This window comes from Mus musculus, chromosome 1 (assembly GCF_000001635.26).
Source record: "Mus musculus strain C57BL/6J chromosome 1, GRCm38.p6 C57BL/6J".
NCBI lineage: Eukaryota > Metazoa > Chordata > Mammalia > Rodentia > Muridae > Mus > Mus musculus.
The window spans coordinates 92,731,936-92,745,935 of NC_000067.6; positions in this window are offsets into that span (position 1 = coordinate 92,731,936).

A 14,000-nucleotide genomic window follows, 5' to 3' on the forward strand; every position below is an offset into this window, starting at 1 on the left:
GATCCTGAGCCAGCTGACCAGACCTTATTTTCTTTTTAGGAACCAACCAGTCATGGAATCCAAGAATCCCATGTACTTTTGTCTGCTCAACCAGACGATTAAATTGAGTCTGAGTTGCAAAACCAGGTCAGCTGTTCTGTTAGGAAACCTAGAATCTGACAGTTTGTCTGCCCTTCCTCTCTGCGGCTTCCTTATTGAAGACACATACCAGGATTCTTTAAGATGAGTAGATCTGTATAATTTACCTAACTTCTTAATTAAGTGACGTATCATCTCAACTATGGTCTTCCAGCCCCGTTTCTTTAAAATTGGGGTTTGTTTTTTTCATTCTGTGAGTGGTTTTGTGGCAGATATTCTGAGCAGCAAGCCTGAGGGTCATTCCAGGGGCAGGCCTGAGTTGGGATGCTGCCGTGGAGTAAGAGAGTCCTTTCTCAAGGTCTCTGCTTGAAAGATGTGAACCGGGGCTGGAGAGATAGCACAGTGGTTCCAAAGGTCCTGAGTTCAATTCCCAGCAACCACATGGTGGCTCACAACCATCTATAATAGTATCTGATTGCCCTCTTCTGGTGTGTCTGAAGACTGCTAAAATGTACTCATAAATAAAATGAATAAATCTTTAAAAGAAAGAAAGAAAGGAAGAGGGAAGAAAGGAAGAAAAGAAAGAAAGATGTGAACCTGCCTAGCTTGACTGTAGGAGACCTTCATGAAGATGTGGCCATGGAGAACACGAAGGGACCCGTGATTTCGACCCATTATTCTCCCTGAGCAGATGAGGAGCTAATTCCAGGACATGGGGGGGAGGCTGAGACCTGAAGCTGAGGAATATAGTAGTCATGCCTTAGTCTGAAATATATCACATGGTGTCTGCTGCCTACAGCCCTGACCATTTTAGAGCACAACAATAGCTCTTGCAGACTCTGGATCTCTGGATGTGTGGACCAGAATAGCTGAGACTCACAATGGAAGGCCTTGCACTCCAGCTCTGTGCCCCCACTCTCTTCCTACACCCTCCAGGACCTCACAGCCTGGATGGAGGACTTGAGCAGATGTCTGGCCTGGGTCCTGTCTCTGGGGTACCTCAATATAAGCTGGCATCCTAGAGAGACCCAACTAAGATTCCCTAGCCAACATCCTAGGCTCTGTGAGCTCGATGGACTGCTGCCTGTTGACAATGCAGGAGGAACAAGACCTGCTCCTGTGGAGATTCTGCCGCTGTGGGGCCAGCCTAGGGTAAAGGCCAAGATTTGACCTGCCCATCTTTTTTACCAAGAGCCCAGAGAGGGGAAGAGCAGCCCCCATTCAGAACCAGAAAGAAAGAAACTCCCTGTCATGGCTCTTCCATATGGCCACCCCATCACATCCTCTGCTGCTGCTGGAGCTTCAAATTGACCCAGGAGCCCCAAAGATGTCTGTATCTGCCCAGTTTCGCCAACCCTTGGGCTCAGAGCCTGGCCTACACCAGCGGTGGCCTTCCTGCACCAAAGTGACCCAAACACCACAGTCGAGGATAGGCTAGGTGCCAAGTGACCCCTTTGAGCCGGGTGTGGATATCATCATGACCCAGGAGCACAGAATAAATGAAAGGAACCCAGCTTTATCTTTATTTTAGAGCTGATGCAATACTAAGAGACACAGAGAAACTGATGCCCTCCTGACTGCAAAGAAATGCAGAGGCAGACAAGGTAAAGGCAGATGGGCTGAGAGCTCCCTGATTGACCAGACTTAACCAAGCCTGCACTGAGCTCAGAGCCTTCCATGAGAATGAGGCTCTTGGGCGGAACATGGTGACTCCTTCGCGGGACATTCTGTAACCTTGGAATGATGTCCTGCAGTTTCAGGCCCTAAGCCCAGACGTTCTAAGGGAAATATTGACAGACATTTATTGCTCATGAATATTAATGACATTCGGGGGCTGAAAAATATCTTCAGTGAGTGTTTCAAGCGAAGGGACAAGTGCCAGTGGGCGAGGAGACATTCATGACAGATTAAACACAAAAGATCAGCTGCACTCAGAATGCAATGCCTCCTTCCTGTCACCGCTGAGAGAAGACAGAAACAGCACAGAAGGTGGCAAAGGGATAGGAGCAGCAGCAAGAGTGTCGTGCGCAGTGCTCCCAGAGTCCCATGCTGAGGAAGGTTCTGGGCTTGGGGGCAGCTTGGCAATCTCCAGCCATCCAGGCAGCAGGTCAGCCAAGAGTACACTGATGGCTCCATGTCCCATGTCACTGCTTGTCATCCTCTGCTGTCACCACAGAGCCACCACCACACACAGCCAGACTCCCACCTGTACTGTTTATGTCACTCACCTACTGCACTGAGAAGGAGGAGGACCAGATCCAGAAAGACATTCAGCTTCCTGGGGACCAGTAAAATACTAATGCGATCACTGGTAGCTAGAGTTCTCAATGTCTGAGATGGCAGGGTCAGAAAAAGTGAGTAGCTACTCATGGAAGCCCATGCTGAACAGGTCAGAGACAGCCAGATGACTTCTGTCTAAGTCAGGCGTGTAGTGGCCCTGTGTTTATCCTGTGTGTGCTGCTTGGTACACAGACACTCACTGCTGCGCATAAAAGCCTAACCCCCAGAGTTGACAGCAAAGGGTGCCTGCTCAAAACAAATAGATCCATGATTGTCAGCTCTGTCAGGACACGCAGAGACAAACTGCAATCCATCTGTCATGCCATGGACACTGGGTTGGAGGGGCAGGAAGCGAATGAATTAGATCTATTCTGATATATGTAGGACTTCAAACATCATTCCATAGAAGGCCAGCACCTTGCTAGAGGTTGGTTTTATGTGCATACATGCATAAACATACATGCTCCCAAACACCCCTTCATCATTAATGGTGCCTGGAAGGCAGAGTGACTCTGTAGTACTATCAGTATATTCATTTCCTGAGTTCTCAGCCAGTATGGACCACTGACCTTACCTACTTTGTTCTCATACTCAGGACCCCCTCCGCTTCTCTCTTCCCCTCTTTACCCTTCTTCTCTTTCTTTCCCTTCCCTTTCTCATTTTCTGGGTGTCCCCATGGGCTGAACCCTGACCACACCCTCAGGGCTCTGAGACAAACAGGCCCAGACTTCAGAGGGTCCCAGGTTAGTGGGGGACTTCACCCCTCAGCTATGAAGTTGATCTGGAGAGGGAGTGTTTTTTATGACAGTCTTCAGGACAAGGAATTACACAGAGGACCAACAGACCCCCTAGGTAGGGGGTGGGACAGCAAGCATCAGTAGGTACCAGGATTGGAAGAGAGTTCCAGGACCCCCAGCACTGCAAGAACTTCTTTTGCTGTTCTTGGCTTTTAACTCCACTACCATAGGCTGTCATTTGATCAACATGGAGAAAGGTCACTGGTTTGTGGTAGAGACTGTATGTGACAGCGGCTGGTGTTTAGTCCTGCTCGATTCTCAGTTCTGACTAGCTGAGGAAACTGGCACAAGGCCTGAGGGCACCTCAAGTGGAACCAGCCACTGCAGGTAGTTCTTGTGGACTTGGTGGGCTCCTAAAGTTGCCTCTTCTTCTGGTACCTTCCACATGTGTTGGTGCTCTTTATCAGAGTGACTCTATGACATCTACATCTGTTGACTTCACCTTTAGTAGCAGGGGTGACAAGAAGAAGGAAATTGGAGCAATGACAACTAGTGGCCATTTAGCAATGTCAAGCCTCATCTCCACCAAGCAACCTCTGCCCAGCCATGGACCTGTGGTGTTAGTGTCCCTGTGGTGCAGGAGGGTGACTCCTGGCCAGGATGCCCTGTCCTTTGGCTTACAAAGCTGAGGGACATGAAGAACTTTTTTTTCCTGGTTTTTCAAGGCAGGGTTTCTCTGTGTAGTCCTGGCTGCCCTGGAACTCCCTCTATAGACCAGGCTGGCCTTGAACTCAGATCTGCCTCTCTCTGCTTCCCAAGTGCTAGGATTAAAGGTGTGCACCACAACCTTCAGACAAGAACTCTTAATTATAGAGAAAGGAGAAGCATAATGAGTTCTGCCCTGGCTGGCCTGGAGGAGCCCTTTCTAGGCTCTGCTCCCACCGCAGAGGGAGGATGGCCCAGGCAGAGTCCTGACAGCTTGAGCTTCCACTAGGCCCATGGAGGTCCCTGTCAGCTTTAGATGTACATCTGACACCCTGGGGCCATTCCATCCTTGGTTTGGCTGGCCTGGATGTCCTTAGGAGGCAATCATAGGTTTAGCCTCGCTACAGACAATTTAGGCCCTAGCTATTCCCTAGCCAGCCAGGGAAACTGCATAGAGCCCCAACTTAGGCAGGTGCCCATGGTAGAAATTAGAAAGTTAAGTTGGTTTTGCAAGCCTCCAGCTTGGGTGAGGCAGCTGTGGCCCTATAGGGCTCTGGCAGCACATCTGGATGGCCCCAAGGCTTCCTGCTGCGTGAGGGCATACGCTGTCTGTAAGGTTCTGACTGGACCCTCAGGGTGGCAAAGCGATGTGACCCAGAAGAAATCGGAATGCCTGCACCCAAGGCCACATCCCTAGCTTACCTGCTGCCTTCCCTGAGGCCCTGCCTCCATTCTTGAATTTTCAAAGCCACTAAGAGGACAGCAGCACGTGGGGGGTCAGGTTCCACTCCTGGCTGGGCAGCCTGGCCATGAGAACGCTGGCTCGGGTTTCTCCTGAGATAGAAGCCCATTGTTGCCAGCTCTCCCATGGTGTTTCCCATGCAGAGCAGAGGCCTCCAGGCTGGCTCCTCCGTCGGGCTGGTTTGGCCGAGGGGCTTCAGAAAGATGAGCCAAGTGGGGCAGGTGCGATTTGATTAGGATCTGGGAATGTGTAAAGTGACCCTTTGGTGGCTGCTGCTGCCAGAGCAGGAGGTGGGTGAGGGCCCAGGGTGTTACTGTGTCCCCTTGGTGCCTTGGCTGCTCTGCCGGGGCCCGGCTACCCTCGGGATGGGACATGGAGGCCTAATGGTCTCTGTGTAGCCAGGCACAAGTCTAGGCAAAGACTGCAGATAATGCTGGTATAGGGGCAGGCTATTAGGCTCAAAGAGAATATTTCTACTGGACAATGTGGTAGCACCAAATACATCGATCTGCAACCAAAGCTTCTATGTTCCTCATTAGCCACCCTCCCATTTTCCATCTCTACTGGGGACTGTGGAGAAGCCTCTGTCCTTCTGCAACTCTCCATTCTATCATGTCCCTGAGATTCGTGGACGGACCCCACGCTCATCTGCTCATCCTCCGACAGGCACGTGGGCGCTTTGCCTCCTGTGGGCCATGTTGATTAAGCACTGTGTTCAAGCCCCTGCTTTCAGTTCTTTCAGATCTACATGCCGAAGGAGAGTCACTAGGGCATGTGGTGGCTCTAGTCTAACCTTCCCTTGCAGAGAGCAGTGGGCTCAATACTTCACATCCCCAACAGCAGCACGCCGAGCGTCCAACTTCCCCCAATCCTCTTGGACACTTGTGTTCTGTGATTTTGGTTATAGCCATTGTGACATTCTGTGCCCATGGGCTACCTGTACCTCTTTAGAAAAGTGTCCTCTCAAGACCTTGAAAGTGGCAGATTTGGCCCCTCAAACGTTCCATCTCACCTGAAGCCACCGTGGACACTGCCCCCATGCCCCCAGGGTCATCTTCAGAGCCACTGTTGGGAACTTGGCTAAGGACCAGGGGCTGGGGGAGCTGATTGCCCCAGCGCCCTACCCCCAAGCCTTTCCCTGCAGCCCCCAGGGTTTCTGGGCTATACCCATTGACTGCCAGTGGCGCGAGAACACGCGGGCTGCGCTTTCTCACGGTTTGAGTTACAAACCCTAAGCGGGTTTAGTGATGGGATTAATTAAATGGATCAGAAACCGCCCTTCTCCGTGTCTGCTTTTCACCTTGCTTTCAGCAAGCACCTACTTCAGAACCATCAAGGACTTCCCCCTCCCCCCACCCCCCTGAGACCAGGCGGCTCTCAAAACTACTGAGTGCCAATTAATTTGTCTCATTTACATGAAAAAGTGCAGAAGATGTCTTTTTACATAATTAACTATATTTTGCAAGTCATTAAAATTCTGAAGCCCTGCCCACAATAGCACCCTATTCACCACCAAAGATAAGTGCCTTGGCGGGTGGGAATGGCCCCCAGAGGGGCACCTCCCTCATGCATATTCATGGAAGGCTGTACTGCCAGCCCCTTGCAAGGTCCTCTCTCTCCCTCCATAGTTGGGAAGAGCTGGTTTCTGCTGGCCCAGTGGGAGGGTAGAGGGCCTGGGTGGGTTCTTGGTGGCCACTCCCTCCCCAGGCCAGCACAGAGCACTCTGCCTTACCGAGCTGTTTCCAGCATCTACAAATGATACAAGAAGGCTGCACAGCTCTGGGTTTCCTGTCCCATATCTGCACACCAGTTTGCAGGTATTTCTGGTGACTCTTCCCAAGGTAGTATTCTTGAGGAAATACTCTTCCAAAGGGTAGAGTTTTGTCGTAAAAGGGACACCCCACCCCCAACTCTACCCACCCACCCCCATGCTGGTCTGGCCATTTGTTGTGGATGTCCTGGGATAGACAGGACCCTTTCCCCTCAGCTCCTCCAGTCTCCTCTGGTCCAGTAAGAAGCCCCTATTTGCAGCCCACTGAATCTGTCTTTCCTTGGTTCCCTTACTCCTCCATGAGACAAGCACTCCACTATCATTAAACAGGTTCAAGGGGATCTGCATTCTGCTGGGAAGCCCAGGCACCCAGGCTTGCAGGTGCTGCCTGCTGCTTCCGCAGATTCGGTGGCTCGCAAATTCCATGAACAGAAGGACCCTCTTAAGTGTCGGGTGTTCCCGCAGTAGAGAGAGCCCTTCCCACACAGAGCTTGCAGTCTTCTTGGAAGACTTCAAGGGATAGACTCATAGACAGTGCAGAGTGGGGCTTCATGGAGAACAAAGCTGGGTGGAAAGACCATGGGGTCCAGCAGGTGCAGGTTGAGGCAGCTCAGAAGAATGTTCTGGTGCCATGGGCAGAAGTAGAGCAGGCAAGGCGGGGCAAACATAGGAGTGCCAGAGAAAGACTCAGACCAGCTGCAAAGCCCCCATCCAACCCTAACTCCCACACCCCACCATTCACATAGCTATAGGCTGCTATGGAGCTAGGATGGGGGTCTGAACATCCCTAGTCCAGGGTGGTCTACAACACTCATAAGCGGACTTGATTGTGCTATGGAGAAAGAAGAAAAGCCATCCTTCTCTAGCAATGGGAGAGAGCCAGGAGGGCCCATCCAGCAAGGGTGGTGGTTGTCACCAAGAGCAGAGAACAGGAGAGCCGGGTGACCCTGAATTCTCCCCACAGGAAGGGCACACAAAGGTCCCATGTGACATCAGGATGAGGAGACACACAGTATATGCTCCACAAGGTCACTTCCACTCTGGTTGAAGGCAGCAGGTGCCTTGGTCATCTAGCCTGATGGTTGGATGGGAAGGAGGCAAGCCGTTCACACAGAGGTCCCAGTGGATAACCTAGGGAACCATTTAAGGGAAGAGTGGCATAGGGAAACGTAGCTGCTGTTAATCGAGAAGGTTCTGTAGTGTCAGCCTGCAGATGTGACTCCCAGAGTGACTGAAGAGGTTCAGTGTGCCCCAGAGAAAAGGAAGGGCAGAAGGTCCAGATATCCAACACTTGGCTCCAAAGATTTTCCTTCCGGATAAACCGACTGCCCTTCTAGATCCAGATTCCTACCAAACCCACCCCTCAGTCCATCACCCCAGACACTTGTGTCCCTGGGACCCTCTAATGAACTTAATTACATTATGTTGCTCCCACAGGAGGCCTTTTGAGAATAGACCGAGTCAACACAAGAAATGTTCAGCTTTCCTCAGACTGAAGCAATCCAAGTCAGAGAGGCTGGGTACCCGGTCTTCCCAGCAAAAGGACAGTTTGATGACCTGGCCCATGTGCAGCCTCTGTCTTGCAACCCAGAAGCCCACCACAGACTCCTAAAGAAGTGTGGGCAACAGTTACGGGACCCAGGAGCCAGTGAGCTGCTCACCAAAGGATAAGATGGTGTAACATTGGGACCAGCCTGAGAAAGTGGAGTAGATCCCTGGAGACCAAGCTCCACAGAAAGCTTTAGATGTGAGATACAGAAGCATCCGTGCAGAAAATTTCGTGATGTTCTGAAGGCGGCAGAGAAACTGAGTGACAGGCTGGGGGCTGGGAGAAGATGGGTTCCTAGGGGTTTCTTATACCAGTCTTTTTCCCTCTCTCCCTCTCTTCTTCCCTCTTCCTCCTTCCCCTCCCTTCTTTTTCTCCAACCTCTTCATCTACTTCTCTCTGCCTTTCTTTTCCTCTCCCTTTCATCTTTCCTTCTACCATCCCTTCTTCCCTCCTCTCTACCCACTCCCTCCTTCCCTCCCTTCCCTCCCTTCCCTCCCTCTTCCCTTACCCTTCCTTCCTTCCTTCCTTCCTTCCTTCCTTCCTTCCTCCTCTCTTTACCTTTGTCCCTCACCCCTTCTCTTCTGTCCCCTGCTCTCCTTTCTTTTTGACATTTTGGCAGATATGCCAGTAGCTTCATTAAACAGAACCTAAACAGAACCTAGGAGGGAGTAGCTATGGCTCCTGAGAAGCCCCCACCTCCTTGAGAAGTCACTAGAACCCTGTGTTGGACTCCACAACAAAGCAAGAAAAGACTTGAGCAGAGAGTCTGCTCTGGCCCCTTTGAGGCTCCCAACTCCACGTCACAGTGTCCTGTCCCTGTGAAAGCTCCTGATGACTGCCTGGCCATATACTTCTACCTATAGTCTTTCGCCAGGCCTTCCTGATGGGCAATAGGACACTTGTCAAGGTGAAGAGCTGTCAGGAAGGCATCATAGGCACTGTCTCACCTCCCAAGAGCCTAGTCCATCTTCTGGACTTGTCCGAGCAGCTCCCTCCTTAGGTGTTTCTGGCTTGTTTCAGGTGACCCAGTCAGAGGTGAGGGGTAAATCTACTGCAGGGCAAGCCCCTGTCCACTTCACAGCCTTCTCTCCAAATTATCAGCAGCAGGCACCTCATTCCCTTCGAGGGACAGTCAGCACTGATCCACAGTCCCAGAGACCATCACTGTGAAATGTACCAGTTCTCTGTCTCTCTCTGTCTCTCTCTGTCTCTCTCTGTCTCTGTCTCTGTCTCTGTCTCTCTCTCTCTCTCTCTCTCTCTCTCTCTCACACACACACACACACACACACACACACACACACACACACGAAAAGTCATGTCTTAAGTCAAACATATAAGAAATATCCAGTTAACACTGTCATGTAAGCTGAGCCCAGGCTGAACAACCTCACCAGGGCCACAAGGCCCCTAACAGCCTAGAGCAGGCCATAAGTTATGCCGCAGCTGCAGCTGCTAGATAGGAGACTTGAGGCCTGGACAGGTGGAACTTGTAGATGAGCCTGCCTCAGAGTGACCCTGGCCAGTCTCCACAACACCGCGAACCTTATTTATACAGTGAGCTGGGGTGCAGGGATATTTGGGTAAGTGAAAAGAAGCGGGAAACTGTAGTTCTTTTCCAGTTCAAAAATTTTTTGTAAACTAAAGAATCTGTGTCTATAGCAAAATTCAAAGGAGAAGTGCTAAAATGTCATGTGTGTTAGAGGTGACAGAGCAAGGTGCCACTGTCTCTCCACCATGATTAACTCCAACCCATCTGCCTGCTCCAGATTTCCTACAAAGACCTCAAACATCTGCCTAGCCTCTGCTTTATGGCCATAGCACTGTGACAAGGCTTCAGGGGCCCTCGAGATGAACCTCGTGAGAGGACATGTTGTTAAGTCTGTGTGTCAAGCAGCACGAAGCCTATTAAGAAGCAACTGAGACACAGACTCACCCTCATTGGCTGGCCTGGGGTGGGGAGCCACTTTTCCCAGGCCCGTCCTGCTCCTGAGACCCATGGCCCAACTGAAATATCCCAAGTCCAGGACAGGATGTTATGCTAAAGCTGGCAACACCCACCAAGAAATGGAGGTGCAGCCTCACATTAGAGGAGACTGTGGAGGAAGCCTAGCAGTGACCAAGAAGCAGAAATAAGCCTTTTACTTGCCCAAATGTCCCTGCACCCAAGTTTCACTATATAAATAAGGTTTGCGGATGGGCTGGGTCAGGAATGAGTCTGGGCCTTCAATGCAGAAGAAAGAGCAGACAGGGAAGACACTTCACATACAAGCGTGAACCCAAGCAGGCAAGAGTATGTGGCACCCTAGACTGTTAGAGAATCTGCTGCCTCCCAGTTCAGACAGAGGGCTGGCTGTTTAGCATAGGGCATCCATCCCAGGCACAGAAGGAAACTGGCCAGCCAGTGGCTAACCCTAGGCCTTGAGAAATGAAGATAGACACTCCTGCTCTGCAGCCTCAGCATGTCTTGCTCTCCTTCGTCCTTTCACCAGAATCAGGAGCTTATGTGGAATCACTCCCCCACTCTGGTCTAGGTCACCTTGTGAATTAACATGGCGGGAGCTTGAACCTCAAGCCAAGGCTCCGCCTGCTTCATTGAGAGGGACCAGAGGAGCAACTCCAGGCCTGTGCACTGACCTGTAAGGAAAGAGCTTATGCCAACAGTGTCAACCCTGGGGCGTTTGGCAAGCACTAGAAATGTAGGAGTTCCTTATTTTTATTTTTAGACATTTACCAATAGTGGCCAACGGGATAAGCAAGTTTACCAGTATAAGACAAGTCACCTTCCTCTTTTTATGCAATTTGTGTCTTCATTCAGCACCCTTAGTACCTGGCATGACAGCTTTACCAGACATACATGCTACTCCCCAGAGATCAGCCATCTGAGATCCCCGAACGCAAGTGTGTCAGGTTCCTGCAGGGAGAGTAAAGGCTGCTGACCAGGAGGCTGGAGGTCAAGGGTCTGTCGGAACAGAATCCCATTGGACACAAAGCTTCAGGGATCTCCGTCTGCTTCCCTCTGCCTGGGAAGGCAGGGAATGGCCAGGAAGAATAATGGGCAGTCGGGAAGCTAGGACCAGGAGGAAATAAATCCCTGCTGGAATCCACCATCTAAGCATTAAGACAGTCTTTCACATTTTGCTGAAACCAGGTCTATAGTTCAGTGTGCCTCTGTCCCTCAGTTGTCCTCTACCTCGTTGGGTATTCAAGTGCATACACAGCCTGGTGCTCATGGGAATGATCTGTGGCTTCTATTGTCCTTGGATCAGCTCCATAGTCCTTGCTCCATTAGAGGGCAGCATTCAGTGGACCAGTTCCATGGCCTTGTACCAGTGCAGCTCAGCATTCCATAGGCCAGTTCCATTGCCTTATACCAGCCCAGCTCAGCATCCCATGGACCAGTTCCATTGCCTTATACCAGCCCAGCTCAGCATCCCATGGACCAGTTCCATTGCCTTATACCAGCCCAGCTCAGCATCCCATGGACCAGTTCCATTGCCTTATACCAGCCCAGTTAAGCATCCCATGGACCAGTTTTATTACCCAGCCCTCACTACAGAGTCCTCTCTTTGCTCACTTTGAGCCATAGCTGAATCTGTCTGCTGGAACCAGCTGTTTCACGTAAACCCTGCCTCTTTGTTTATCCGTATGTAATGACCTCACTCCCTTGTTCAGCTGTATGCAATCCTTCATCTCTCTTCAACCCTATGTAATAAACACACTGAGTTTTTGAGGTCCTGTTCTATGGCTTCTCCATCAGAGACTCCAGTAAACCTGAAGCCTGTGTGTCTGTCTGGCACTTCTTCAGTCCTTTACTGCCCCAGTCGTGCCTGTCCCTGAAACCGTGCAGGATGTAATGGAGATCAAACTATATTTAATAAGACTTTGTGTTTAGCAGACCTTTTTCTCTAGAATGAGCAAAATGAAACTTTGACTTCACAAAAGGTAGCAGGTAAAACTATGGTAATGATAACTGTCAAGCTCACAATCAAAGATTAGCACTATGAAAACCCCACCTTGTGCACACGAGACCTTCCTGTGGGCTGGTGTGTTGATAAGATGTCCCAGCGCTGGTGAGGCCACAAAGGAAGGGAGACCCAAGTGTTTCCCAAATGTCCAAAGGGCAACTGTACAAAAATCCATTCAAAGACAGAGTTCTGGATTGTCATTTAACAAACAAGGAAAAATGTTCAGTCTTTAATGTACCTCCATAATCTCCTTTGAACTAACGAAGATCCTAATGTGTCAGGTTTTAGTTAATTTCAAACAACAGCATCCCCAGTTATCGACAAATTCCACTGAACTCTCCTCCCACCTTCTGTGTGAAGCCAAGGTTTGTCGTGGACACATCCTGACCACTGATGGGATGTAGAAGCAGCTAGAAAAATCACGATGGCTAGCAAGCCCAACACTGGACAGATCTGAAAACTGCTTTTAGGGGAAAAAATTAGGAACATCAAGATGGCTCAGCAGCTACAGGCACCTGCGACCAAGACAACTGGGACCCACACAGTGGAGGGAGAAAACCAATGCCAGCCAGTTGTTTTCTGACCCGTACCTACATGTTGCACTGCGGATACAAACACTCACGTCCACACAAAATAATAAATAACCTTTTAAATCGTGCAACTTTTCTCTTTACATTTGGAAAATATTTATATTCCTCATCAGAATTCATTATCTGTGTTGAAGTGTAATGAGTTTGCCCTGGTTAACTTTTGTTTGTTTCTTTGGTTAGTTGTTTTGTTTGTTTGTTTGTTTGTTTTATTGGTTATTTTATTTATTTGTATTTCAAATGTTGTCCCCCTTCCCAGTTTCCCCTCCACAAACCCCCATCCCATGCCTTCTCTCCCTGCCTCTATGAGGGTGCTCCCCCACCCACTCCCACCTCACCGCCCTAGCATCCTCCTACTCTGGGGCATCAAGCCTGCACAGGACCAAGGGCCTCCCCTCCCACTGATGCCAGATAAGGCCATTCTCTGCTACATATGGGCTGGAGCCATGAGTCCCTCCATGTGTACTCTTTAATGAATTAGCAAAACATAATTAACATTTTTCTGTCCTCTAACCTCCAGCGTAGTAGCTCCGACAACTCCCACCCTTACACAAGCAGGGGCCTGGCAGTGACCTGGAGATCAGCTGAGAACTGCTGATCTCAAACCATGAATCACTGGTTGGAAGCCAGCAGATAATTGTGTCTCGCCCGCAGGCTGCTCCATCCTATCTGGCAATTGCCAGGAAGTCACCCATGTCGGCCCAGAGCCAAGTCACAGTCTCAGCCTTCAGCGATGGCTGCCTGTGGCCTGCAGGCTGCAAGCCTATTAATCAAGACCCTTTAAAGGAAAGGATTTTCCACTCTCGAAGAAATACATCACCCACTATAGGAATCTTAGCAAACACAGAAAGTGTACAGAGGCAAACAAAGTCCTCCACCCAGGGACAGCCGTGCAGATGGATCCCACCTCGGATTTTACTAAAAGGGGAGGGGTACAGTAGTTTGCTGTTGGGCTGATACAGTTTCATGGAAGCCAAGTTAGGCTGGTGTTGCTGGAACGGTGTGTGGACTGCAGACCCCAGCACCCTTCCTTCCCTACACCTGGTCGTCACTGCTCAGGAGCCTGGGAACGCATCCTGTAAAGCCTTGTTTACCGCCCCTGCTTCTGTAGGTTTGAGGGTGACTCATCCAGAGGATCCTTCTGGAGTACAGGGGATCTCCCCTGCTGGAAGCTGGCCATGCAGGCTAGCAGCCACAGGTTCATGCTATAAGCTCAAAGGTTGGGCATCTTGCCTCAGGTTTCTTTGCCCCAGTGAGGAGAGTCCTGATGTTGCCAAATAACCTCGTATCCAGGGTCCCCAAGTGACTCTGGGCCAGTGGTTCTCAACCTATGGGCTGAGACCCCTTTGAGGGCTCAAAGAATCCTTTCACAGGGATCACATATCAGATATCCTGCAAACCAGATATTTGCACTATGATTCATAACAGTAGCAAAATTACGGTTATGAAGTAGCAACAAAGATAATTTTATGGTTGGGGAGTCACCACATAAGGAACTATATTTATTACAGGGTCACAGCATTAGGAAAGTTGAAAACCACTGATCTAGAGGTATTTGGACCCCCAAAGCCTTCTCTGACCCTCTT